The sequence below is a fragment of the Marmota marmota genome, unplaced genomic scaffold, assembly GCF_001458135.2.
Source record: "Marmota marmota marmota unplaced genomic scaffold, marMar, whole genome shotgun sequence".
Classification (NCBI taxonomy): domain Eukaryota; kingdom Metazoa; phylum Chordata; class Mammalia; order Rodentia; family Sciuridae; genus Marmota; species Marmota marmota.
Window position 1 is genome coordinate 22,371,166 of NW_025999990.1, and position 26,901 is coordinate 22,398,066.

The 26,901-nt window shown below is 43.0% G+C and overlaps 1 protein-coding gene and 1 long non-coding RNA gene across 5 annotated transcripts in view; both read right to left on the reverse strand.

Moving 5' to 3' along the window:
• LOC125617731 overlaps window positions 1-26,549 on the reverse strand; it is a 35,958-nt gene extending 9,409 nt beyond the window's left edge. The window contains exons 1-2 of the long non-coding RNA XR_007348828.1: window positions 10,127-26,549; window positions 715-719 (exon numbers count right to left, since the gene is read on the reverse strand). This is a non-coding gene — a long non-coding RNA (uncharacterized LOC125617731). The remainder of the gene's footprint in view (window positions 1-714; window positions 720-10,126) is intronic.
• Setbp1 (SET binding protein 1) overlaps window positions 1-26,901 on the reverse strand; it is a 352,676-nt gene that overhangs the window by 250,599 nt on the left and 75,176 nt on the right. The gene's annotated exons all lie outside the window — the stretch shown is intronic.

Below are 26,901 nucleotides of genomic sequence, written 5' to 3' on the forward strand. Positions count from 1 at the left end.
AAGGTTTGATGCATAGTAGGTGTTCACTAAATGTTTCCACTTAAATACATTTTAATAATTATTTTTAACTAAAAATGCCCTTACAGTTGATCCAAATATGTATTTCTTCAGAATGATCCCTTTTAAGGATTGTATATTTTATCTCACAAAACAAACTGTAACCATCTCTGAGGCAAGAAGTTTGGCTAAGTTGGTTCTAGAGTCCCTGGTACAGCGGTTCTCCACTCAAACTCCAACACCCCAGCAGCATACCACCACCACCCCCCAGACCAAATAAACAGAATCTCTGGGGGATCATATCCAGGCATCCTCCTTTTTTACAAAGTTCCCTATGTGATTGTGATAGGCAGCCTATGCTGAAAGCTCATATACTTTAGGTCTGTGAATTCATCCAGGCGTCTATTTCAAAAAGTACAGTGGCGTCTTCTGTCTCCTGGGAACGAGGCTGCCCAGGTTAACTAAAACCAGCAAGCTCTCTGCCTGTATGCGTTGACAGTATCTCAGTGTGACTACACCGCCATCACAAATCAGAAGGTCTTGTTGACTTGGGCTAATCAAAATGATAAACTTAATGAATGATTATCTAACAAATACCTTCTGCTCAGGAAACAAAATCTTTGTAAGCATGAGCCCACGTGGGACTCATAGGTTGAACGCAGTGTCCTCGAGTCGCTTTTTATCTTTCAAGGTGCCCAGCAGAGGAAAAGAACTAACGACGCCTGATGATGAACAGATTGATTTTTTTTTAAAGAATTCTTTTTTTAATTGTCATCGTGTTGTTATTTTAACGCTGAGCCAAAAGTACGCAAATTCTCCTTTCTGGAGCAAAAGTAATCACAAGAAAAGCTGACAGAGGGGCACGTGGCTATTTTTTTTTTTTCCACATAAAACACAGCCTGTTCTTCCTGCAGGGATCACAGAGCGGGAATCTGGGCAGCAGCCACCAGGATTCAAAACAGAAATGAGAAAAATCTCATAATGGGTAGAGACTGGGTTGAAAGAATAGATCTGGGAAAAATGACATCATTCCTGGGTTTGTCCAGTGAATAGGGTCACACGGCTTGTCACACAATGACTTGTGGAATCTCCTAGGGCCAGCAAAGCAGCCCCAGGCAGCCCTTATCTGGAGGAATCCGTGTGGAAAAGTACTTTCTGAAATAAAACTAACATAAACCAGGCATGTCACAGTTGGTTTGGGTAAATTTCAGGAATGTGGGAGGAGTTCGTTGAGGCACTCAGGTTAGCTGAAAGCATGGCTGGTCTCCATCCACTTCCTTCTTCTCTGTGAACAGATCAGGACAGAGAACCACCAGAAGATAAAATCTTCTGTTTCCTTTTTAAAGAAGACAAGCATAGTAAAACAGGATGGAGAGAATGGGGACGTGATGATACCGACGGTGTTGAGGCAGAGTGAGCACAGCTAGAAAACGAACTCTCCTGAATGATTCTTCACTTCCTCTCTGGCTGATCTGACAGACCCTGTCTTATTTTTCCTACATTTTCCAATAGACTGCACAAAGTCAGATTGTACTTCCTGAACCACATGGTAAGGAAACATTATTTCAATAAATCAATTTAATGTAGCTTTGAAGTTTAGAACTGTAGAGACATGGAGCTGGAAAGTACACCAGTGGATATTTTATCCTTCGTTGTACAGAGAGAAAAGTTGAGGACTGGGGAAGTTGGATGATGGGTCTAATGTCCCCAGAGTTATTTTGATAAAGCTGAGTCAAATCCCAGGATTTCTTCTGCCTGGTCCTGTTCTCCTCTTACCCACTGTCACTAAGCAACATTTACCACTGAGTACATAGGATCCAGGGGAAATAAGACTTTTTAAACCAGTAATTTGTTTTAAAACATGAAGGGAAATGAGTTGCTTTGAATGGGGAGTCATTCTTACACTTAAATGATCACTTTTATGACTGAGAATTTTACTAATTAATTAGCGTTGAGTGCTTGCTTTTTCCATACACTATTCCCACCCTTCTTATGAGTGTTTATAGCAGAAGAAACAATGACATAAAGGAATTGAAACATGGCAAGGATGAGATCTTAAGCTTCCAAAGAATATATGTGCTCAGGGCCTCCAGGCCCTATGCCCCTATTCCCTTCACTCTGCTAATGACCTCAGCCATCTAAAGTGAACACCAGGGCACCTTCCATAAGGTCCACATCAAAAGAAAACACAGGGACATGACTGGGGAGCTATGCATCCACTGTAGGTTCAGGAGAACATGTCAGCAGCTGTGTGATGACAAAACTTACAAATGCATAAGAAACTATGTGCTGATCTGGAGTGGCTGCACACACCCCCAAAGACAGGGAGGAGGCAGCCTCTCCTTGCCTCTGTGCAGGAGAAGGGGTGCTGGTCCCATCCATCATCAGCCCTGGATGTCCCAGAAGCCAGCAGGAAACCAAGCATGTACAATCCTCAGGATGAACATCTCTGAATAACTGGAGGAGTTTTTCCACTCAACGGCAACTGGGAAATCACCCTCTGGAGCGTTGATGTGGAATGCACAACTCTGTACCTGACTTGAAAAAAAAATTCCAAAAAAACTAATGCACACATATCCAAATGAACAAAACAGACAAACGAGAAAGTCTTGATTCACCTTACAAGAACTCTTTTGTTTCTTCTTTCCTTTTTTTTCCTTAAAGAATGATGGCCTCCCCGCCACCTATTTTCTTTAAATGGCTACCTTCTAAGATACTGCAATACTTCTTTTAAAAAACTAAGAATTCATTTTAATAAAAAATAAAAATAAAAACCTTGATTTCTTCTAGACTTTTCAGTAATTCACTTGTCTCATACAGTGAGGAGGAATGTCCTCAGTGTCCTACCAGTTGGGTAGTTAGTCCAGGTTTCTGGACTTGTGTCACTTTCCATCTTTGACTCAGCAGCCCCTTCCTGAGAAGGAAAGCAGTTCCTGTTGGTGGAGACCCTGAAAATCCTTGAGGCCAGCAGGTGCTGTATAAATGAAATATCTTTCCAATTACTGCTACAGCACTCTATTGAATTAAGCTCCACCACCATAACTAAGGAAGCCCAGCTGCCTACACAGCAGTGCCATTTCTCATCCAGGCGCAATTCACGCTCATCTTCTTAGAAATACAATTATTCTTAAAGAAAGAATTCTAAGCTACCTTCAAAAGCATTATCGTCCCTTAGACATGACTAGGCATCGTCAGAATTAAACTGACAGAGCTTCAAAGTCTGCAAACAGATTCCCAGGTAACGGCTGAACGTGCCCTCTCTTCTTGGTACCCAAAGCACCATTCCTCTACTCCGAGTAGACAGCAAATTTGCGAGAAGGATCAGGAACTGAAAACTATTGACAGCATGAGGGGCATCTCAGCATGACAGCTGATGGAGACGATCACATTTCCTCCTCGACAAACTCAATTGCTTGAGTAAATCAAGCGAAAGTCAATACAGACTATCCCCTCCTGGGGTCCCAGGTGGCTCTTGACCTTGGGCCACTGAACTTGCTATTGGAGGAGGGAATGAAGAAGCAAGCCCTGCCCCCGCCCCCTACATCTTCAGACAATGCTCAAATGATACCAAAAATGCTTTCCTTTTGCCAAGGAGAACCTGCTTTTTGCCAAATGGAGCTGATGTTGTCTGAGAAAGTGTGGAACCCTTGGTCTCCTCCCATAGGTCCTATATGGAATCTTTGCCCATTTCCTTTGTCTTTATCATGAAGGCTTGTGTGCCCCCAGGTAAGTTCTCCAAGGTCCATATAACATATCTGCCCCTTTGCTTTGTCTATGGACTTCTACTGATAACCGTGTAACAGTGTACAGTGACACCATCAACAGAAGGTCTAGAAAAATATGTAATTCTGAGGAAAACAAAAAAAATCAAAGAGCCAAGAAATCATGTTTGTCTTTGTGTATGTGCTAGAACTGAGGCTAAATCCAGGCAGATGTCAATACTAACCCCCAAAGTCTGGCATGTCTGTGCTCCATAGGTGAGTCAATAAAAACCTGTAAAATCCAGGATATCAACTCTGCAACTTCGAAAAACTTTGAAAAAGTTTTCAACCTAAAATAATTACAAATATTGTATTACCCAGAAATAAGGGAGGCACTCTGCCATAGACAGAAAGCTGATTAAAGGCTGGAAAATGGGTACATATCTGCTAGTCTACTCAGTGTCCTCTGAAAAATCAATACTGGGGCTGATAGACAGAAGTGGTCTAGAAAAAGTAGCTCCCCATGAAACAGAGAGCAACAGAAGGTCATATACATGATAGGGAAGAATAAAGGATCATCCTGGGAGACTGGTGATGAAAATGAAAGCCAGGGAAGGTCTGCATTGCACCAGGATGGGTAGTACTTTGACTTAGGGTAGAGGACTATTGAGGGCGGTCCTTATGGGACACCATCCTTCCAGTTATAAGCAGGTCATATTGACAAAATTCAAAGGGAAAAACTTTGGCAAGGGGTTAAAGATGTTAGAGAAAATCCAATGGTGATCCAATCCTTTAATGAAATCAACTTTAGCCCTAACCCGAACTGACATGTGCTATGGAGGATGCCATACCTCAATAAAAGAGGAGAAGAGCCAAGGTCATAACCAACAGGAAGCTGGGCCACTGACCTAAACATGATTGACTACTAATATTTAGTCTCAAAATGGGAGATGAAGGCTGAGTGGGAATACCAAAAAGTCCAGGGATTGGGAAGTACAAAAATAGCCTTGTTAACCAGCACTCAAAATTTTTGATTCAGCGGGAATCTCCTTAGTTCTTAGAAGAGAAAATATAGGGCAAATGAAGGGCAATGTGATTTCCACAGCAGTAAGTAAACTATACATTTAAGAGTTAATCTAGCTGGGTCAGGTGATAGACACCTGTAATCTCAGCAACTTGGGAGGCTGAGGCAGGAGGCTCTATAGTTCAACCTAACAATTTAGGAAGGTCCTAAGCAACTCAGCAAGACCCTGTCTCAAAAGAAAATATAAAAAGGGCTGGGCATGTGGCTCAGTAGTAAAGCACTCTTGGGTTCAATCCAGGGTACTACTACTAATAATAATAATAATCATCTAGGTTACGCCCACTTGGCCTGACTCCCCTCTCCAAAGTTGCAATACACTGAAAATTCATCAAGTATGGGTAAGGGAAAGGAGCCCATCTAGAAAGTTCCTGCAGTGTCACTTCTGTAGCTGATTTTAGAGGCAGTCATCCCATCCCCTGGCTACCTCAGGTACTTAGTAGTCTCACACATAAAATCTTTTTAGCCTTTGTCAGAGAGAAAATACCTGCAGTTTGACAAGGAATCTCACATGCATGTCATTGTTTATGTTCTCTTGTGTGTGTGCACGATGGTGTGATTATATGTTAAAATCCAAAAGTCATTAATAAAAAATATAGAAAGTGATCCTAAAATATGCTTCCTTTAAAAACAAGTTAAACAAATATGGGATGATTGATGTCACATATGCAAAGTACATACATTATAAAGCTCTGTTATCATAAACGGAGAAGTGTAAGCCTCAGGGATTTCCTCCTTTCCCTCAAGAAACACATTCAGTTTCATACAAATGCTTCACGATCTTTCCACATTTTATCAGTAGCCATCAGGAACTCCCAGGTATAAATATGCATTACATTTTGCAGCATACGATAAAATGAATAGTAAACTAGGACTAGTCCTAGTTCAGTCCCTTGTGGACTACATAATCTGGAGCAAGTTGTGCATTTCTCCTAAGATGTTTATTTCAATCAGTAAATACTGAGGTCCTACTATGTGCCAAGGGACTGTTCTGGGTGTTTGGCATACAATGTAGAGGAAGAAAAGTAGCACGACTGGAGATGACATTGCAAGATGTGAAGCAGAAGTGACATTCACAGTTCAGATGACAATAAATGCTATGAAGGCAATAATAAGTCAATGTGATCCAATAGGACTGGGCCATAGGGGCCTTGCCCAGAGAGAATCTGCTAGGACATGTGACAGGGGAGCCAAACACAAGTGGGCCAGGGACAGTGTTCAGATGATGATGATGGAAGGGGCAAGGCCCTTGAGGAGGCACTGGGCTGGACCTCTGAAAGGATCAGAAAGGCAAGAAAGGTCAGAGAAGTCACGAAAACATCCACTGGCTGTCCTCTCTAAAGAACGTTGTACAGACGAGTGAGAAAAAAAAATGGGCCAATCCCTGAAAAATAAAAAATAAATATAAAAAGTACTCTACCAAGTAAAATAAATCACTAAAACCAGTTTACTATTGAAAAAAAAAAAAAGGCTCCTATCTTTCACATTTTATCTTTAGGAATGTTCACAATTATAGTATCCTTCATCGATGCAAACAGAATTTTTAGAACCAGAGGGAATAGTTTAACCCCTTTATCCTCCAAATCAGAAAACAAGGTTCTCATTTACCCAAATCTATGACAATGACCTTCCAGATCCCAGTTTTCCAGGTTCACTTCCCCACATTAGGTGGCCTGTCAAAAAGGTTTCCCATTCTTTTTCTGGGTATGAAAAATAGGTGAGAGAAACCTTTTGCCCAAGGCTTAATGTAAAGACTTGGTAGCATCAGTGCCAACCAGCAAATGAGACTTTAATGTCCTAACATCCAGGCCCGACCCTAGACTTACCTCTAACAGGTTTTGTGATCTCAGACAAAATCAATTAAACTCTCTAGGCCTCGTATTCTACATTTAAAATTGGAGGATAATAAAAATGCCTTCCATTCTTATATTATAGGATTGCAGATAGGATTAAATATTATGATATATGTGAAAGTCTGTGGCAACTATAAAGCACAAAACAAATATTATTACCCTTGTCACTTGTTTTGTGCCACCAACATTCCACCGTGTTGCATGATTATCATTATCTCTGATGGGCCTTAGGGGGATCTTCCTATTTTGTGAGTTAAAGAAATTGCATCTGAGGAGCTCCATAAACACTTGATGATTTATGAATTTGTCTCATGAATATAATTCACTGATTTCCTTCCTTTTCTTTTGATTTCCCACAGTGGAGGAAGAAACACTAGATTATGCTGGAAATACCCCTTCTTGAATAAAGACACAGCAGAAAGTCTCTGCCACAGACAAGCCATGGCACCTTGAGCAAGTCACCAGATGGTCCATGACCACTGGGTGTTTTCATTCCCTAAAGTGTGAATTTATCTGATGCCCCACAGCATGCAAGAGATATCCTATGTGTCAAATTTCCTCAAGTGATTTCAAATCCATTTTTTTTAATTTGATCCCTTTAATACCCCTGGGAAGAGTGAGAATGGGGATAAGAATGTTAAATTCACAGAAGAAAACTGAGATTTTGTGTTTTTGTGATGACCCCCAGGTCCCAGAAGTCTAAGTCTTTGAATCTTACTAAGCCTCTTCCGAGTGAGAACCACATGAAAACCTGATAAGGTCATGGATGTGGCTACAGTTCTGGCTTCCCAGGTATTAGGAAATAGTGTCCCAAGAACAGGGGAGCCTAGACAGATTGCCCTCCTCTTCCCTGACCAGTCAGGTCTGCCCATCTAGAAAGTCAGGCCTGGCCCTGGACATGTCTGCCTCCCCCAAGGGACCTGTAGGAGCACAGAGTAGGCTTCTGTTATTCCTTGTGCATTGTCTAAGTTTAGCCTGAAAGAATACCCAGTTTTCTCAGGGGAACCATCCCAGTCCTTTAACAAGGTTCTAGCAACCCCCACCCGAGGCCTTCTCCTCAGGGCCAGGAGCTCCCAGACTGTGATTGCTTTCTGTTTCCTTATGACTTTTCTTTCCTTCCCCTGTGAGGTAAATAAACATTTTAAAAAGAAAGTTGTGAGCTCTTTTGTTCTCCCTGATCTACATATTGGAAGTAAAAGAATACATCCCCGCCCCCACCCCCTCCAGTCCTTGTGGCCAAGTAACAAAAATGTGTGTCTTAAAAAAAAAAAAAAAGTTTATTTTATGTGTTTTAAATACCAGGAAATTCTTATCAGGATGTGAAAGTTGAGGTCCTGTTTTTCTTTTTTCCCCTTTCTCTCTCTTTATGGGAGAGAAAGAAGAAAATAAACCTCTCTCTTTAAAACAGACTCCCTCCCTTCTGCCCAGGCCCTACTGAGTGCCTCCCGCTTCTAACTGGCTTCCCAGGCTCTGGCTGAGGGCTTTCTGCTTTGCTGACAGCTACTTCATTTTCCTTGGTACCCTGGACCAGAGGGGAATCATACAACACCCCACCATAAAGGAGGCCTGCTTTTCTGATGTCCCTCCAGCAAAAGCTATTTTATGACAAACTCAAAATATTGAGGGTTGTCAAGAGTAAGGATTGTGTTTGATTTAAACAGTATTACAGTGCCGTAAGTCATGGAATCACAAAAATCGGGTGATTCATAGGCTACTCCAGTCTGACCCTTTAATTTTACACTTGAAGAAACAGGGTATCAGGAGCAGCAGTTTGGTCCTGTTTATGCAGCTTCTCAAGGGTAGAGATGAGACAAGGACCCAGGCTCCTGGCTTAGTTCTTTCCATTATGGTACCATCCTCTCTCACACATTGTTTGGACATCTGGGGAATCCTTAATGGGAAAATTCTTTCAAGAGGGGAGTGTGATGAGGGATTACACATTTCTTGTTCATTCATTAATTTGGCTAACATTAATTGGACAACTTTTTTTTTTTTGCCAGAAACTGCAGTAGGCAATGAGGATACAGAAATAAAAATGATATAGCTCCTCCCCTCAAGTTGTGTGTGTGTGGTGGGGGCGGTATGTGCATTCACACACAAAGAAGCACAGTTTAATGCTGCTGCTTTATTTACGTTTAAACAGATCATGGTGGGAATGACGCCAACCAGAACATCAGGTGCCTAGTCTTCCCTGTCTCTAAGAATTTCCATTAGGTGAGCACATCTCTGCATCTCCACCCATGGGCCTACAATCCATTCTCCACATGGTATCCACAACACTCACTGAAAGAATCAACTAAGGTCATGTCACTCCCTTCTTTAAATTCTTCAGTGATTTTCCATTGCCCATGGGATGAAATGCAGAGTTGCTTGGAGATTTGAGAGGACCCCTACCAGCCAGCCCTTAATTCACCCCTCCATTTGCCCCACCTGTCCATCAGGCTGTACCTTTGCTTGTATTGGGTCCGTCATATTGGCTCTGGTTATTTCCCCCAAAGTACTAGATCTACTCTTGCCTTAATGACAGTTGAACTAGCCACTCTCTTTCTCTGCAGCCTTTCCTCCACCCAATCAAACTTCTCACCATCTTGCTCAAATCCCTATTCACCTGGCTGATTCCTCCTTCTTCAGCTTTCAATCTGAACATCTCTTCTTTAGGGAGACCCTCATGGCCCTTTGAACAGGGGTGAAAGGCCCCATACACACTATGATAGAACACTCCTTCTTCTGCTTAGTATTCGACAGTTTACATTATGTCCTTCTTAAAGTCTCTCTTCCCATGCAGGCTTCAGTCCAGTGAGGGCAAATGCTGCATTTGTCTTGTTAACTGTAAGGCTCTGGTCTCGTGCCTTGTGTGGCACATAGTTTTCTATAAGTACTCACTGATTGACTGGATGGAAAAAAAAAAAAAAAAGCATACATGATGTGGATATGAACATTTCAAATAAGAAATACTACAAAACCAGAATCGGGAAGGAAAAGTTCAATGTGGACCTAAATGATCAATTCTGGAACTCAAGGACAAGTGGACATGCCCCAAAGTATGACAAAATTGACCTTTCAGAAAAACAAACATGTAGGATGCATTCTCCTAAAAAGTAATAAGGTAGACAGAAACATTCGGTCTAGGAAAGAGGGAATGAAAATAATGTAGAAATGACAGATAAAAAATGAGATATATGTGACTGAGCAGGGCAAGCACTGGAAGACCAGTCAGGGGTCTGGGGCTCCTCATGGCACAGCTATGTCTTCTTCATTTGTAAAGTATTAGGTAGGGATGGATAAAAAGTAGGGAAAGGAGACTGACTTTGGAGCCTTGGAGATAGTGAAGCACAGCAGAGTCTCCTGCAACAAGTGTTTCCTTGAGAGAGCAGGAAGATAGGGAATTGACAAATTCTTGCTTCTACATAATGAGATGTAGGACGGTCGGGTCGGGCACCTTGTGCTGAGAGCAGAGACTCTATGAGATCCTCACTTCCAAATAAGGAGGGAACTCTTCTATAGTCCCAAGAATTGGCAGAAGAATCCAGAATGTGTGTGTGTGTGTGTGTGTGTATACACTAGGTTATAATTTAAATCTTATGCTATAAGACTATTAAGATGAGGTGAGCAGAGAAACAGCCATGGAGAAAAAGAGAAGACCCGAGTGGGAGGGCAACGTGATTTCTCGCTTTGATACAGAAAAGCAGAGAGAGAAGAAGGATGTAAGGGGAGGCAATTAAGATGGCGCCCCTTACAGAGGATTGGATGAGCTCACGCACAGATTCCAAGTATGCTCCAAGACCTTCTTCCCAGCCTCTTTCTTCCCAGTTTTCCCACAGTCAGCAGTGGGATAAGCCACCTTTTTTCATGCTCCATCTTTTCCTCTCCTCCTCTCTTTCTTTGTTCCTCATCCTCTCCTGCCAACCACCTGTCACCAAAGTAACCACTGACAGGCCATTATTGTTGTAAAAGACAAAAACTACAGGACTCACCGTAGCCACAAAAGGAAACTAACTGCTGAAGGCCATTTATACAGATGCCTTGACATATGTAGAGGAAGAGGGGTGTTTCTGATACTTCTGGAATCTCTCCATTCCTGGTTTAGGGGATTGTAATGCTGCATCAAAAGTAAATAGGCCCAAGGTCTAAGCACTCGTGGGAGTTCCCTGGCCCTAGCCCTCTAACGTTCCCACCCAGCATGAGGTTCTGGTGAGGATGACATGGTGCATACTATAAGAGAACAGAGGTGTCACACATTCCTTGCTTCTCTGACAGGGCTGCAATTTTCTTCGGGTGGAAATGTAGAAACCGAGCCTCCTCTAACCTGTCTAGTGACTCTCTGAAGTCACAAAGGCAACATTGTCCAGCCCTGTCTTAAGGAAGATTAAACTGCATTTAACAGCTCAGGAAAGGTAATGATCTCACTACAAAATCAACACATGGTGGTGGCTGGAGGCTGCTCCAGCCATTTCTCAGTGGCCACCCAACACCTCAGGCCTCAACCAGCCATTCATCCTTCTCCTTCCACTTGGCTGACCAGCTTGAAGGCACTGACCTGGTGACATCACCCCACACTGAACAAGATCAAATGCTATGGGGCTAAGTAAACAGATCTCCACAGGCAGTTCCTGCAGGGGCTACAGTGCAGAGATCCCAGGTTTGCCCTGCCCTTGGGATGGAACCAAAATTCCCCAATCCCACCCTCCACCGGAGCCCACCACAGGAGCCCAGTTCTCCTTTGAGCTAGCCTGAAAGGGAAATAGACCGCAGAAAGGGAAAGACCAAACACTTTAGAGGAGATATCGTATCTTATCTACCACTGGATTGGCCAACTTAAGAAAATTATGTTTTAATCCCAGAACAAATACAACAGGCTTTCTTCTTGCTTGTATCAGAATGAGACAAAGAAAATCAAATGATAAAAGTAAAGACTACTTAGGATTCAGTGCCTGAGCAAGTGACATGGAATTCTCAGGAGCAAGCTTCTGCTGACCTATCCAATACTTAGTCCAATCTGCTAGATGCTCCCCACACCCAGCTCTAACAGGACACCAAGCATGTGTCTAGGTCTTCAGGCATCAGCCCCTCCGGGCTGAGAAGGTCAGGGGGAAAGAGGGGGCCTGCTCTGTTCTCCAGAGGGTACTTCACTTTTGACTGTGAGGCAGAGAGAATCTGCAATGGGTCTCAGACAAGACCAGCTCAAAATCAATGCTGCCAAACTGTAGCCAAACTAAACAGCTCAAGTCCTGGCACAGTTTCTTCCAGGGAGAAAAGAGAGAGGGAGCCCTGGCAGATAAAGACGCTTTAGAGAACATGCCAGGCCATCCCTCAGCCCATCCACACACACACAAGGAGCTCAATTTCCATGCCCCAGGGAATTTGTCAGTGAAATTCCAGAAATTTGCTTAGAGACTGTAAATATAACAGTCGAGTTCAGAAATGGGAAAGCGGCTCTCTGGCCCCTGCTTTTCCACAGAAGGTATAATCGACGCCATTCTGATCCAGCAGACAAAGTGCCTGAGACATCAGACTTCTGTCACTGGCCCCAACAGGGGCCTATTTCAGCTTCTCAAAAGTTTGCCCCAAAGTCTGACTTTGAATTTGGGTTTCTTCTTTAGTGTGTCTTATCAAACTACTACGACAGTGCTCAACGAGAACTGATATGTGGCCACATCTAACCTGCCTTCTACTCTCTTCCTTGACTGCTGCCCAGGGGCCCCCATGTCCTGGGCAAAGGGCAGTGGTCCTGGCTCTGCAGGAGAGACGAAAACAGCAAGAGGGACACAGGTGTGGCTCTCTCCACTAGGACACTGGTGAGGAAGCAAAGGCAGGCGCACAAGGAAGCAGGACACACCTGTGGTGACAACAGCGAGAGCCACGACATCATAGTCTATCCTGGCAGAAGGCTCAGCTCTGAGTGAGACTGAGCTCTGTTTGTAACTCGGTTTTGTCACTTGTGTGTGGCAGGATATTTAGCAAGTTATTTAACAAGTGGGCTTTTGCTTTCTCCTCCCATATCTGGGAAGGGGACAGGGAGGAGACAGGGCTCCATGTTCAAAGAACGACACATCCCACATCAGGACCACGCCAATAGGGAAGACACCACAGTTCACATTTGGATCTCTAAGAACTTCCACGTCTTTCCTCTCATGTTATCCTCATGGTTTCCTGGGAGATGCCTAATAGAAAAACTCTTCTCCTCATTTCACCAGTGTGGAAACAGGAGCACACAGAGACAAAGCATACACAGAACGCCCGGCTCTAGACGGCAAGTCCTCCTGATCCTGCATGCTATCAACAGGTCATCATCAGAGATGGTGGCTGTGAGCACAAGCGACCTGGGTGGGGACATCTCAGCCCTAAATTTCCCAGAACATTGTCTCGCTAGGGTATTACTTAAGGTGTTTTTATTTCTTTAACTTTTTTTTTTCCTGACTCAAAGATTAAAAAGCAAGACTTATTTAGGCGTAAAGGATAAGGCCAAATGGCACAGCTCAAGTGACGAACACGAGGAATCAGAGGAAAGAGGAAAGCTTCTTAGCCGCACTTTCCAATTGCCCTGAAGCCCAGAAGCTTAGATATTTACCATGAAATTTCCTGCGCCTCTGGCTTCGGGGAGTTTCTAACTTGCTAGATAGAGTCTTATCCTGACAGTTCCACCTCACAGTGTCACTAAATGAAACAAGAGTAGATTGTATCTGGTTTTGAAATCATATTCGTTGGCCTTTTAGGAAAAAATCAATCTGGACTGGGTTTGAATGACCATCCATATAGAAAACACAGGCTGTGCTGCGGAACGAGGGCTCTGCAGTCCTGATGCCAATCAACAGCAGTGAAATAGAAGCCTAGGGGTATGGAAGGGGATGGAGAGAAGAAAATACCAGGGGTGACAGTGCTCTAAAACTGCTTCCTGCTTAAGCCTGTCCACAGCAGCCTCGGGACAGGTAACTGCTCCCAATATCACCCTTTAACTGTCAGGGCGCCACATATGAGGCTGTGCCTCGTGACTCCATAGTAGATAAGAGGGGGAGTCAAGTCAATAAGGATTAAGTTAAAATGGCCTGATTCCTTAAATGCTGGAGCGCAGTGGAGGAATAGAAGCAGGAGAGGGTCATTCCAGAAAGAAGAGGTGATTATGATTTGAAAAGTTTAGAAAGATCGAAGTGCACAGAAAGAAGCCTGCACCCAAATCTGCCGAGTCTAGCTGACTGGGCTTCTCTGGGCCACACAGATCCATCACCTGTGAGCAGCACACGGGAAAAGGTTGGATGGCCTTGAATGGCCCTCCCAATTTCTGTTCTTTAATCTCATTAACTTAAATTCAATTCCTAAGTCTTACTGTTCTTCAGATTAATACAATGAAAGAAATGATCAAAAGAGGTGTAAAAAGCTTGGGAATGCCTAAATTTGAATTTTATGCTCTATCTTAATTACTTAAATCAAGTGAAGAAACTAAGAGATAAAATAAAAAATGCTGCAATAAAAAAAAAAGAGGAGAGAGAGAGATATCAGGAATTTGGTTGAAGGAAAACAATATTTTTTTTTATTCATTTATTGGAAACAAGGCTATGGAAGAATGATGGAAGAAAACTTAAGCAGCCAAAACTCAAGCCCGGAATCCTTGTAGACACACAGTGAAGAAGAGTGAGGGCTCTAGATATCACAGCCTATGGAAAGCTTCCTGACTTCTCAGGCTATGTCACTGTGGCACCCCCTGCATCCTGATGATGGCATCTGTCACACAGAAATATTTAGATTGATTGAGCTATCTTTCCAAGAAGATGGTGAGCTATTTGAGGGAAGGAAAAGCATCTTATTCAACTTATATATGGGTTACAACCCTATATACGGTCTGTATGAAGTAACTGGTCAAAAACATTGCGAATCAAAAAGCAATGAATTTTGGGGCTGGGGATGTGGCTCAAGCGGTAGCGTGCCCGCCTAGCATGCATGAGTCACTGGGTTCGATCCTCAGCACCACATAAAAAAATAAAATAAAGATGTTGTGTCCACTGAAAACTAAAAAATAAATATTAAAAAATTCTCTCTCTTTCTCTCTCTCTCTCTCAAAAAAAAAAAAAGCACTGAGTTTATTTCCCTGATAGCAGTTTGAAGGGAAAAAAAAATATCTAGGCCACAGGCTAAAGGTTTTAATTTCTGGCAAGAACATTAATATCAGGGTTCTCGGAGTTTTCATGACTGTTCACAGAAAAGTTAAAAAAAAAATAACTAAAGTTTTTTTCTATTATCTCTAGGGATCTTGTTATTACACTGTCTGCACAGCATTATACTAGATTTGAAGTGATTTGATTTAGAATAGAGCCCAACTAAAAATGTAGAATTCTGTAAATTTATTGTGAAGTACCTAGAGACGTGATTCCTTCAAATTAAGAGGTTACAGTCATTTGCCTGAATGCCTGAGTGTTAACAGTGTGTGTTTTAAGATAAGATGACCCAGGTTCAAATCCTAGCTTGAATCCTTCCAGGTTGTTTAAGTATTTTCAAACTGAGTTCAAAGCGTTTCTCCCAGAGTTTCCAGAATCCCACACATTCCAAACCTATCCATAGTCTACTGTAGAATCACATGTTGCAATGATAACTCTTGCCAATTTCTTTCATGCATCCTAGTTAGTGATCACCATCTACTTAGCAGTTCTCTAATGCTCAAGTCAAGAGGAATTGTTACACATAAGCATCAAAATTTCTTTGCAAATCTTTAGTTAGGTGCATACTTCTAGGCAAACTTTTCTTCCCCTACCCTCCCTCTTCTGGAAGGTGCTTCCAAGGATAGAGATCAAGAAGGTATATTCCAATAAGATTCTCTGGATAAAACCATTTTCCTTGGCCTTACCCCTCACTCTTATTGGTAGTCCTCTGGCTATGCTGAAAGATCCATGACTATATTCAAAGAGGTAGTAAAGACTATCATCATTTTAAGAATAAAATCCTCTAAAAATCACAGCCTCAGCACAAAGCAAATGAAGCACATTTCTAGCAGGAACTAGAGTGTAAATCTTAGGCCTTCTTCTTCCTTCTCACGTTACCCTTCAATAACTATGATCTACCAATGGCTCCAACTTTTGTTTTCAATCTGATTCAATGACCACATTATCCCCAGACACTGATAAGTGACTATATCAAGAGAATAGAAGTATATTAGCCTGTCACCTTGCAGCTATGTCGTTCCCTTCACCACACCATGCCAAGAAAGAAGGAACATCCATAATAGAAAACAGAAGAGGAAAGACAGAGAGACAGAGACAGAGGTAGAGATAGTGTGTGTGTGAGAGAGAAAGAGAAATTAATACTGAATGTGAATGTGAATGTGAATATGAAGTACGAACCCAGTATGAATGTAGTATGAACCCAGCCTAAAATTGCATTCTCTTCAGTAGCCTAAGAGATTCTGCCAGGTCCTAATGGTTGGACTGAGGTTTTGTTTACTAGCTCTGTTATACCTGAGTTTGGGTTTTCATCCCTTGGGAACATGCAATTGAAAAGTAAGATTCCAACTATCTCAACTTCCCCTTCTCTACATCCTGGGAGCCAGAGTACTGACATAAAACCTCAGTGTGCTGTCTGTTATGAAGTAAGGATGGGTACCCAGCAAACCCTCCAGGTCAGAACTGCAGTATCCACTCGGGTTTCTCCCAGCCCCTTTCTTTATTCCTGGCTATGGACCAACCTTGTCACGTGGCCTCTGAGGGCATATTTGCCTTAAAGACAGACTGGAAAAGTTCCCAGCCCTAGAGGCCCACTGACCTGTAAGTTCATCTTCAAGGAAGACTGCTCACAGGACAACAAAGCAGACAGGAGAAGGTCATGCAAGCCCATTCCCTGGCTGGGTGGGAGGTCCACAGTGCCTTGGTGAGTATGCTTCCTCTATAGGCAGCAGCTACATTTATTTTTTAAATTACCAGGTCATAGCTGGATAATCATAAAGCTTATTCAACAGGAATAGGTGGGAAAATAAAGGACTGAAACAGTCCACTCAGTTCAGTGGCTGTGGTCTTTAGCAGATATCAAGAAAGTAAAGAGAATTTAAGGAACAAATTATCCTCTTCTAGATATTTCTACACAAAAATGGCATAGTGTATTCTGAAAATACCAAAAGAATGAAAGATTCTTTCAGGAAAGAGGCAAAGGGTCTAGAGTACACCAGGTGTCATTGCAGGCATTTCTATAGGTGTCACCGTGTTTAATTCTCAAAATGCCCAACGAGTCTCATTTCAGATGAGAAAACGCAAGTGGGGAAGCACTGAGCAACCCATCTGAGGTTGTTCCATGGAGCCGATTCCAACCAGTCAGTCCAAGTTCAAAGCCAAAGCCTAAGCACAGCACAGCACAGCACATCACATCTGGGAGGGTGAACAAGACAGAAATATGGAGGCTGGGGTTGTGGCTCAGTGGCAGAGCACTTGCCTAGCATGAGTGAGGCATTGGGTTCGATTCTCAGCACCACATAAAAATAAATGAATAAATGTTACTTGTAAAAGAGAACAGAAATATCACACTGCCCAAGGGTGGAATTTTCCTTTAGCCCTGGGGTTATACTCTTATGAAAACAACCCCAGGACCTGAAGAAGCTCAGAGCCAAGAATGCTCCTCTCCCCATCAAGCACCAGCATTCCCAGGGACATGGTTCCCAGTCCCCGCTGGGCCAGGGCAGGGCTCCAAAGGAGGAGGACCTGCTCTCCAGCAAGTTCAGGAGGCCCAGCCTCTCCCTGCCCAGGCACAGGCAGGTCCTGGAGGTGTTTTCCTTTCCTTTTCTTATTTAAAGAAAAAACAAAACTCTCCACACTCCCCACATGTGAAATGCCGCTTGCACTGCTGCTACACAATAATTTTACAGTCACACGATGACCCTTGGGCAAAGAAAAGAGGAAAAGCCGGCACTCCACCCACTCCAAACCCCAGAGAGTCACCCTTTGGAAAAGCCCAGGTTCAGGAAGATCAAACTCACAGGCTGAGGAACAACAGGAGGTGGGGAGGCCTGGCAGGAGAGAGGAGGCGGAAGGGGGAAGCGTAAAGTTTAAAGGTCAAAACAAATGTCAACCCCACACCAGGACTGTAGGAGCAGCACCCAGACTCACTGCTAGACAAATACAAGCTGCCAGGGAGGCCGGGTACCAAGAGGCTTTATTAACTGTCTTCCTGGAATTGCACACAGAGGAAGCCCGCTCCATCATATAAGCTCCAGAGCAGACTGTTTATCCGGGGGCTGGGGGTGGGAATCTCAGAGCTGATATTGAATCTACAACACAGAGCTTCTCTCCATTCCCTTCCCAGCCGGCCTCTGCTCCAGCTGCACCTCCCCAGGGCTGTCAGCAGAAAATACCCATGCAGGTTTTGATAAAAGTGGGAAGGGCCCCATGCTGATCAGGGCACCTCTGCCTCCTTGCCTTCTTCTGGCTCTTTCCCAAGTGGTACAAAGCCCCACTGAAGTCAAGGGAAGTCTCAGAGGAATGGCATCCCGGCACCTTTTACATTATGTGTTGGAGTGGGGGGGGGGATCTCAATTCCTGTGCCCAGTTCTGTGGGGATTGCACCTTGTTTTAGGGCCCTATGTAGAAAAAAAATGTCTCTCTGCAGAGTCCAAGGCAGTTAGAGAGAATCCATTACATGGCTGGGCTGGGCTTGGTCCACTTGCAGAGTGTCTTGGATAGGCTGGTGGCCTGTTCCTACCCACGCTGGTGCTCTGCTCTAGATATGGTTTGAGTGTGTCCCTTAAAAGTTCACAAGCTGGAAGGTGGGTCTTCAGTATGATCCTAGTAGGATGGGGTTAGGTCATTGGGAGTGCCACAGGGGACCCATTTAAACAAGTGTTATAAAAAGAGCAAGCCTGGCCCTCTGGTTCCCATCTTCACCAGGTCACCTCTTCTGCATGCAATCCTGTCATTGCAGCTAGGGCTGCCCAATCTTGGACTTTCAGTCTCCCAATTGTGATCTAAATAAATCTCTTGTCTTCAGAAAGTACCCATCCTCAAATATATTGTTGTAGCAACAGAAAACAGATTAATACAACTGGAGCTCATAAGGAACTCAAAAGTGCATTTGTTTTGAAGTTCCCATTGGGTAAGTCTGGAGTGGGTGTCAAGAATATGTATTTTGTAGAAGTTTCCAGATAATTCTGATACAGTCAGCAGCCCCAACATCAGTATACAAATCGATATTATAGGATATTAGAAATCAACAATGTTGAAGTCAGAAGGCAAGACTGGCGACTCAGTATGAGCCACAAGTGACTCAGGAGCCCCATGTGGAGGGCCATGCAGTTCTCCGTACAATGTTCAAATGGCAGCCCTAGGTCTGCTGGCACACCTCAGCCTCTGATCACTTAAATGCCCTCCCATCCAACTGTTCCTGTCCCACCCATTTCATGAAGTATGTGTCTGCCAACATTCGGTATGTACTATCACCCTTGCTTTCTGGAGGGATTTGGTTTACTGGGCTCCCTGCCATCTGTATAGTTATCATCTACAAATAAAAACTTTTGAAAGAACGGCTCAAAACCATTTTATTGGCTATTCCTGAACACCTGAGGCTGGGGAATGTTTTGCTGATGCAGGTGCTTAAAAAAAATAGTGTGAGATAATTTCCTATTGTAACATTCTAACATGCAAATGAAAAAGATGAAAAAAATAAATCCACCAGAATTCCTAATCACTGTAAAGGTAGTAAAATTCTAGATCAAAAGAATAGCTCAAAAGCAAAAAAAGGTAAAGAAAATATAGGTAAATAAAAACAAACCAAATAAAGCAGGTAAATGTAGAATGCATTTGACGTCTACCTGGTCACAGTAGCCATCACCAAGGGAAGGAAAAGATATAAATTCTCCATCTCTCCTGGGGCCAGCTTTGCCTAGGTTCTCAGCCAAATCTCAGCCTCTTTTACTACAGGGTCTGGGCTTTCCTTCACCTAACTGTGCCAGACACAGGTCTTCATTCTCCTTTCCAACTCCTTCTAGAGAAACACTCCTCATTGACATCCAAGTTATCAGACACTGACATTTCAGTTTGACTACACCTCAGCAATACCTTTCCATAGAATGAGCATTTATATTTCCTTTCCCAAATGGTTTGGTGGGGGTTGGGGAAGAGGTACTGAGGAACAAGTTTTTCTTCTTCCTTTTGAAAAAAATTGAGGATTCAATAGGAGTTAGGGACAGCCTGAGTTCTCTGGATGGTGGAGTTAGGAATTGGGATTCTGTGATTTCTGCAATTCAGTGTCTATATGGGTCTGCAAGAAGGCTGGTGTGTCTTTGTTTACATGGTCCTAGAGGACATGGGCACAAGAGGTAGAGTGAGTTCCCAAGGCTAAAAGAGGCCGCACTGCAGTTGATCCTTATGTGAGTTCCTTTTATTTATCAAATTACCTTATACTAATTGCCAACACTGAACTAAACTTTTAATCCTCTACTTCTCACTCTTACCAAGCCGGTACTGGGTGTCTTCCCAACACCTACTTCCAGACACTGAATTGCACAGAAAATAGAAGAGGGGAACAAGTTTAGACAAACAGAATTGTCAGGAGAACCTGGCTTAGACTGAAGCAGTCTGGACGGGTGTCTTCTAGTGGACACTAAAATATCTCTATCCAACAACAGCAGAAAGAAAGAGCATGCTGTGAGAGGGCGGACCTTCTTAATAGTTTGAAGAAAATGTCTGGATTTTTTTTTACCTTTTCCTCTGAAGGGACTTGCAGTTGTTAAACGATCCAATACTAAACAGTAAGTAATAGTTTCAAGCCAAGTCCAAAGTCTCTCATTTTCTAAATGAGAAGGAACAAAAAACAATGTAATACAAAAAGGGAGATGTGTTAAGCAAAAGGCCTTTCTCCAGATTCCCAGGGGCAGTGTTCAAGTGCAGAGCATCTCAGCTCCTCCTGAGGGTTCCTTTATCTGGACAAACCAGCTCACCAAATGCCAGCCCTGTACTCTCTCCTGCTCCCTGGCATATCAGTGATCCATAGCTGACCCTCAAGCCTGTTTCTTCTCCTTCCTCCCCTCTTAGCCTCCTCAGTCACTGAAAGAGAGTCACTGGTAGGTGAGTTGTACCTAACAGGTCCCAGACCTACCTGTCTTCATCCAGATGTTGTGGAGATGAAACTGTCTACTGGCCTACCCTCCACTTCATCACCCCACTGTGGGAATGGGAAATCCCTACAGCAAGAAGTCTTTGTCTTATTCCTGAATTTCCGTGGTATTTCCTTGAGCAACCAGGGGTTACTGCCGTAATAACATTCTCTGGTGAAGTGCATCTCTCTATATACTTTATGGGGTTTGCAACAACTCAGAAACTGCAGGTTTTATGAGCACTTCATTGTCGGATACAGTTAAGCAATGATCACTGTAAATCTACTGATGGGGATGTTCAAATTTCCTTTGAAGGAAAAGAACAAAACACCTGGTAATCAAGAAAAAACTTGGTAAATATTAACAAAACCCTTAGCTAGTCCTGACAGATCCCTAAATGAGAACCCCACATTATCTCTCACTATAACCAATCCAATTCCTTTAAAGTAAACCAAGATTTAATAGAGAGTTAAAATGACTAAAGAAATCTGAAAACATTACATCTGAACCCCACCTCTTCAATACACAACATAACACACACACACACACACACACCATGAAAGCATTTCCTCACATTTGAAGTATTTGGGTTTGTCTTTCCAACTATTTTTAAAGCACACTTTACTTGAAATCTTAATATGTAAAATAGAGAAATGCGAAGCTTCTATGGTTAGACTAGAATCAAAAGAATTGATTCTTGTGAATTCACTATCTCTTGGCAATCAACATTTAATGCTGAGGCATCAGAGCTTGTCAAATCACACCTTGAAGACCAGCAGCCCCAGCTCCACAGGATTTGATATCAACGCAAATTCTCCTCAAGGGAGTCATCTACAGATCTCCACCATTCCTTCTGGGTTCATTTACTGAGCACCTACTATGCCTATGTACAGAGATACCAAGGTGACAGAGACATGAATCCTGATCCCAAGGAACTGATGTCTACCCAAAATGAGTCATGAGAGTACTCCAAAGTATTAGAATAAGTAATGTGATAAAATTGGATTTTATGGGATTCCAATTTTCAGCTCACCAAAAGTTGGCAGGACACTAAGCCTGTTTCAGAGTAGAACAACTATCCTTGAATTCACTATGGGGTTCCCAAGACTGATGAGTTGAAGAAATAAGTATATCAAAGGGATGTTTGAGACAGCCTCTATAAACTTCTGTCAGTTTATTTTATTCCCACTTTCTATCCACCCTGTAAATACGGGATGATATTAATTTTTAAAGACATAAGAGTAACAGAATTCTCACACTGTGGCAAACAGTACAGGTAGCTCAGGACTATGATGGGGATGGTCTGATGATCTACAATGACACTAATCACAAAGATTGAGCTAAGAGCACATGTAATCTTTAGTGCAAGTCAGTAATATTAGACCTCTTTTTACCTCTTTTTCCTATCACCTTTGGAGGAGGTAAAGAGTTCTTAAGCTGCATGCCCATTTGGTGAGCTGAGTTTGCTCATTTCCTACCCTTTGCTGAATGAACTAGGATTCCTTACATTTGAGGTTCCAAGTCACAGTTGGTGACTCCTCTGAGAACACAACAGATTCTAACAAGCAGATTTGATCTGTCAATTCAATTTGCTCTCACTTAACCTGAGGAGTCCTTACTAATTCGAGCTGCTTTTTGTTTTGTGTTTTATAGTAATGGATGCCATTACTTTGAGGAATGAAAGAAAACAAGGATGTCAGCTAGAAGAGAAAGAACAGAGACCTAGAGAACCTGGGGGAATCCATGTCAACCCAGCATCCTCTCCAGAGGACGAATGGCCATACCTGGGGCTTTGCTTGGACACACTGATTACTTTTGCTTGGACACACTGATTAGAAAAAGCTGATTACTTCTTGAAGAAGGACATTCCTCTTGGACAGCTTTATTTTTTTTATTTATTTTTTTTTAAGAAACATCTTCTTAAGTTGAGACAGAATTCTGCATCACTCTCTCCATCCCTTCCATCTCTTGTTTCTAAATCTGCTCTGCAAAACTACACAGAACAGAATTGTCCCCTTGCACACGACAAGCCTTCATGGGATCCCACAGATTGGTCTCCAGTGTTCTGTCTGCGTTAAGGATTTCCTACCACTCTGAGGGACTATAATAAATACTCAAAGACATAATGTTTAGAGATTATCTTTCTACTTTCATTTTTTATATTTTCTAAATTGTGGTAAAACACAAATTTGTAAGTGTAAGATCCACAGTATTAAGTATCTTCACATTTTTATAAAGATTTTTAGTTGTTGATGGACCTTTATTTTATTTATTTACATGCAGTGCTGAGAATCAAACCCAGTGCCTCACTCACCCCAGGCAAGTGCACTACCGCTGAGCCCCAGCCTCAGCCCCAAGTACTTTCATGTTTGTAAGCAGCTATCACCACCATCCATTCACAGAAGCTTCCTCTTGCAAAACTGAAACTCTGTACCCATCCAAGCACACTCCATCCCTGCTCCCTCCAGACCCTGGCTGTCACTCTCTGCTTTCTGTCTCTAGGTATTTTAGGCCTCTCATGTAAGCGCAATCACTCAGTATTTGCTCTTTTGTGACTGCTCTATTCACTTAGTATAACTACCACCAAGTTCATCTATGCTGTAGCATGTGTCAGAATTCCTTTTCTGAAGCTTAAATAATATGCTCTAGTAACATTCCATTTTACAAATGTGAAACCAAGTCTTTAAAGTTAAGGACTTTCCTAAGGCTGCACCATCAGAACTAAAGTCAGGTCCCCCGACTCCCTGCCCACTGCCTGGTCATCTCATTCTTCTCTGTTTTCCAACTGCTCTAGGCAAAGAGCTGATCTTGTTGCTGGAAGAGATTCCACCCCCCCACTCCAGCATGGGAAGCATCTTTCAGATGGAAAGAAGCCTTGAAGCTTAGAGATTGTTGTACCCAAGATCTGAGCATGGGAAAGCCATGGGTTTAGTTTGTGCTAGCTAGTAAACACCACACCACTTGCCTGAGTATTATTCTAATTACTATTACAATTATTTATTTTGTTCCACTTAAGGAAACAGCATATTGTTTTTCTCTTTCTCTTTTTTTCCCTCTCTCTCTCCTTTTTCTTAATACTAGAGCTTGAGTTCCTGTGGTAGGCAATAGTAATGAGAGAAAGGAGATGCCACATGGGTGTTTATTTGTTTTTGTTTCTTTTTTAAATCTGGACACGTGCCACTACTTCTCCTGCTGAGAAATGGAGAAAGCCATGCCACTGCGTAACCAGAGTGGGGCTCAGCTATTCCTCATAGCTATTACTTCTTAATAAAGAGCAGCACTTCTGCAAGGGATGAGGTTACTGTCAGAGTGGGCATGATTAATAATGATTAATTTGATCTGTGCCAACATAAACAGGATCTGCCATCCACTAAATAATTATTCTGTAGCCTGGATACCATTTCCACGGTTTTCAGGGAAGTTGCTGGCCATTTATCACATTAAAACAAAACAAACAAACAAAAACCTATATTAAAAAATAAAGAGAGAGGATAAAATAAGAAACCATCAACAAAATAAAGCCAAATGCCTTGACATCCACCTGCAAAATGCCTGCTTAATGCTACAAATAGTGATGATAACAACATAGCCCCTATGTGATATCCTGCCAGAAAGGAAGAGAAATGAAATTGACACATACTCTAAGAAAAGAACAGGAGTTCAGTCTGGTTTATTTTCCCCACTGGGAAAAGGATTAGTGTAATTGCCTCTAAATGGTCTTTCCTCCTATCTTCTAGGTAAGACCTCAGCATCCATTTGACTCATGAAAAAACTGTTGTCTGTGGCATTTGGGTAGATTTCCTGGAACCACATCTGCAGCAAAATCTGGTCTCAGACGTGTTGTTCACCTTAAGGACTTTCCTTTGCTGTGACCTTTAACGAAGTTCATCCTGGGTCAGATCCTAACCCAGACTGTCTCTTCTGAGTTCTATTTTAAGAGGGGATCATTGCACGAATCATTTTACAAATGGTTATTGAGCATCCACTCTGTGCCTAGCACTATGTTCTAGATATAAGGACCCATCGTGAGCAGAACAAAATCCCTGCCCTCAAAGCCCTTACACTTTAGCATAGAAAGACAGACAATAAACAAAAAAGCACATAAAATATCCAGAACATCATTTGGAGATAAATCCTTAGGTTTCAAAATGAAGCCTCTCAAGAAGAACAAGGAGCATCAAAAAGGGGCAGAATTTGCTATTTTATAGAAGGTAGTCAGGAAAGACACCACGGATCACTGATATTCAAGCAGAGAGGTCAAGAACAAGCATGGCTGGTGTCCAGGACAGAGCCTTCCGAGCAAAAGAAACATCAAATGCCAAATGTCTGAAGTACGATGCTTAGAATATTATGTAAGGTGGAGCCGGATGAGATGAGGCCAGCTCACTTACAGCTCCACGGGCCACTACGAAGAGCTGACTTTTAGACAGTATGACATGGGGAGCCAGCAGAGGGTATGGAGCAGAGGAACATCTTAATTTGACTGACGTCTGTGTGGAAAATAAGAATGGCCATGCGAGTTTCCAGTGCAGCTGGCAGATCCAGAGAAGGGATAAATATTTGGGAATTGTATGTGTAGGTGATATTTAGTGCCAGGAGAGAGTACAGGCAGAGAAGAGTGGAGATCAGGCAGATCTGGGAAGGGCAGAAAAGGAGTAGCCAGTGAGAAGCCTGGTGTCCCAGGAGCCAAAGGGAGAGCACTTCCAGGAGGAGGGAAGGGGCAGTGTGTCCAACCAGCTGAGAAGTCAGAGAGTATCTATCATTATCAGAAGCTTAGGACTCTCTTTCCAAAGATTATTTAATTTCTGGCTTCCAGTCGGTATCAGAATTTAAAGGGTCTCACCACTTTCAATGACCACCCCTCTTTGAGTTTTCACAGGGGGAGTTTAGAGGGTCAGTCGAGTAACCAGCAACCTCAACAACCCAGCCCCATGCTGTGGCTGGTGACGCTTCCTTCCACCCAAGGAATGCGGACACCTGTATAATGCACTTCCCTGTTCCTCACCACATGCCAGAGGGCATAGAGGGAGCATTCGGTTTACTCCTTCTCATTTTGCACGTGAAGACACTGGGACACTAATCTGGATGTCTTCCTTAGGTGTCATGCCACATAGGTCTATTCTAATACATCCCCTTTGCCCATGGAAGTCTGACTTCAATAGGCCTGGCACTGGATGTCCTCTGGAGCCTGCTATTGCATAATCCCCACCCTTTACTCCAAATCATGTCGTTACTCACTGTTCCCTCAATACCTGGAATGGTTCCTTACGCCTGAACTGGCACGCTTCCTTCCCCTCTCTGGCTACTAACACTAGTGAGGCCCTGAGAAATTCATCAGTGAAGACTTCTGTAAATGAATTTCCTCCAAAATCTAGAGTGATTTCTCCCTTCTCTTTGTGTGGTTCATGCAGCACTTGCTAAATATATTTATAAACATGTACATGCATATCTGTGACGGCCAGCACTGTGTCTTCACCACCTCTTCATGTTTTATATTGCTCAACACCATGCCTTGCTCAAAAATACGGACTCAGTGACTTCACAGGATGAATGAATGACACTCAAAGAAGAACGATGGGGCTTAGGAGCTAAAAGAAAGTCGACATTTGAGTTCAGTTCAGGACCTTTCAATTCTGACACCCAGATCCACCCAAGAAATGGACGTTCCTTTTTCTGCCAAAACTAATCATTGATAGTGACAGGTTTGTTAAATCTGCTTTGAAGGACTTGGCTCTGTCACCCTAGAAAACAGGCTTGCATTGCCTTTCCTTTCTGGGCACTACTCCCACATTCCCAGCCTCAGTGGGAAACTGTTGACCCTTCCCTGCCCTTCTCTCCTTTCCACTTCATAGCAGATCCTGATGACCTGGGTTCTCGGCTAGCCTTAGAGAACTGCAAGGATTTGCTACAGTGGTGACAGGACAGCCCAGCCTGCCAGGAACAGGAAAAGAAGGAAGTAAAGCCTGAAGCAGAACCAAACAGCTTTAAAAAAATTTTTTTTAAAAAGGGAGGGGGTGGTTTTAAAACTTGGTAGAACTGGGGATTGGCTGCAGGGAGAGGCAGAGCTGGAAAGACCAGTCTGGCCAGCTGGTGCAGGTTATTACCTAATGGTCCTAATTCAGCCACCTCTGTGCCTCAGCTGGCCTAGGTCAGCCAGGGTACAACACAAAGGTCTGACACGGTGATGGAAAGAGCACTGGAACAGGAGTCGGA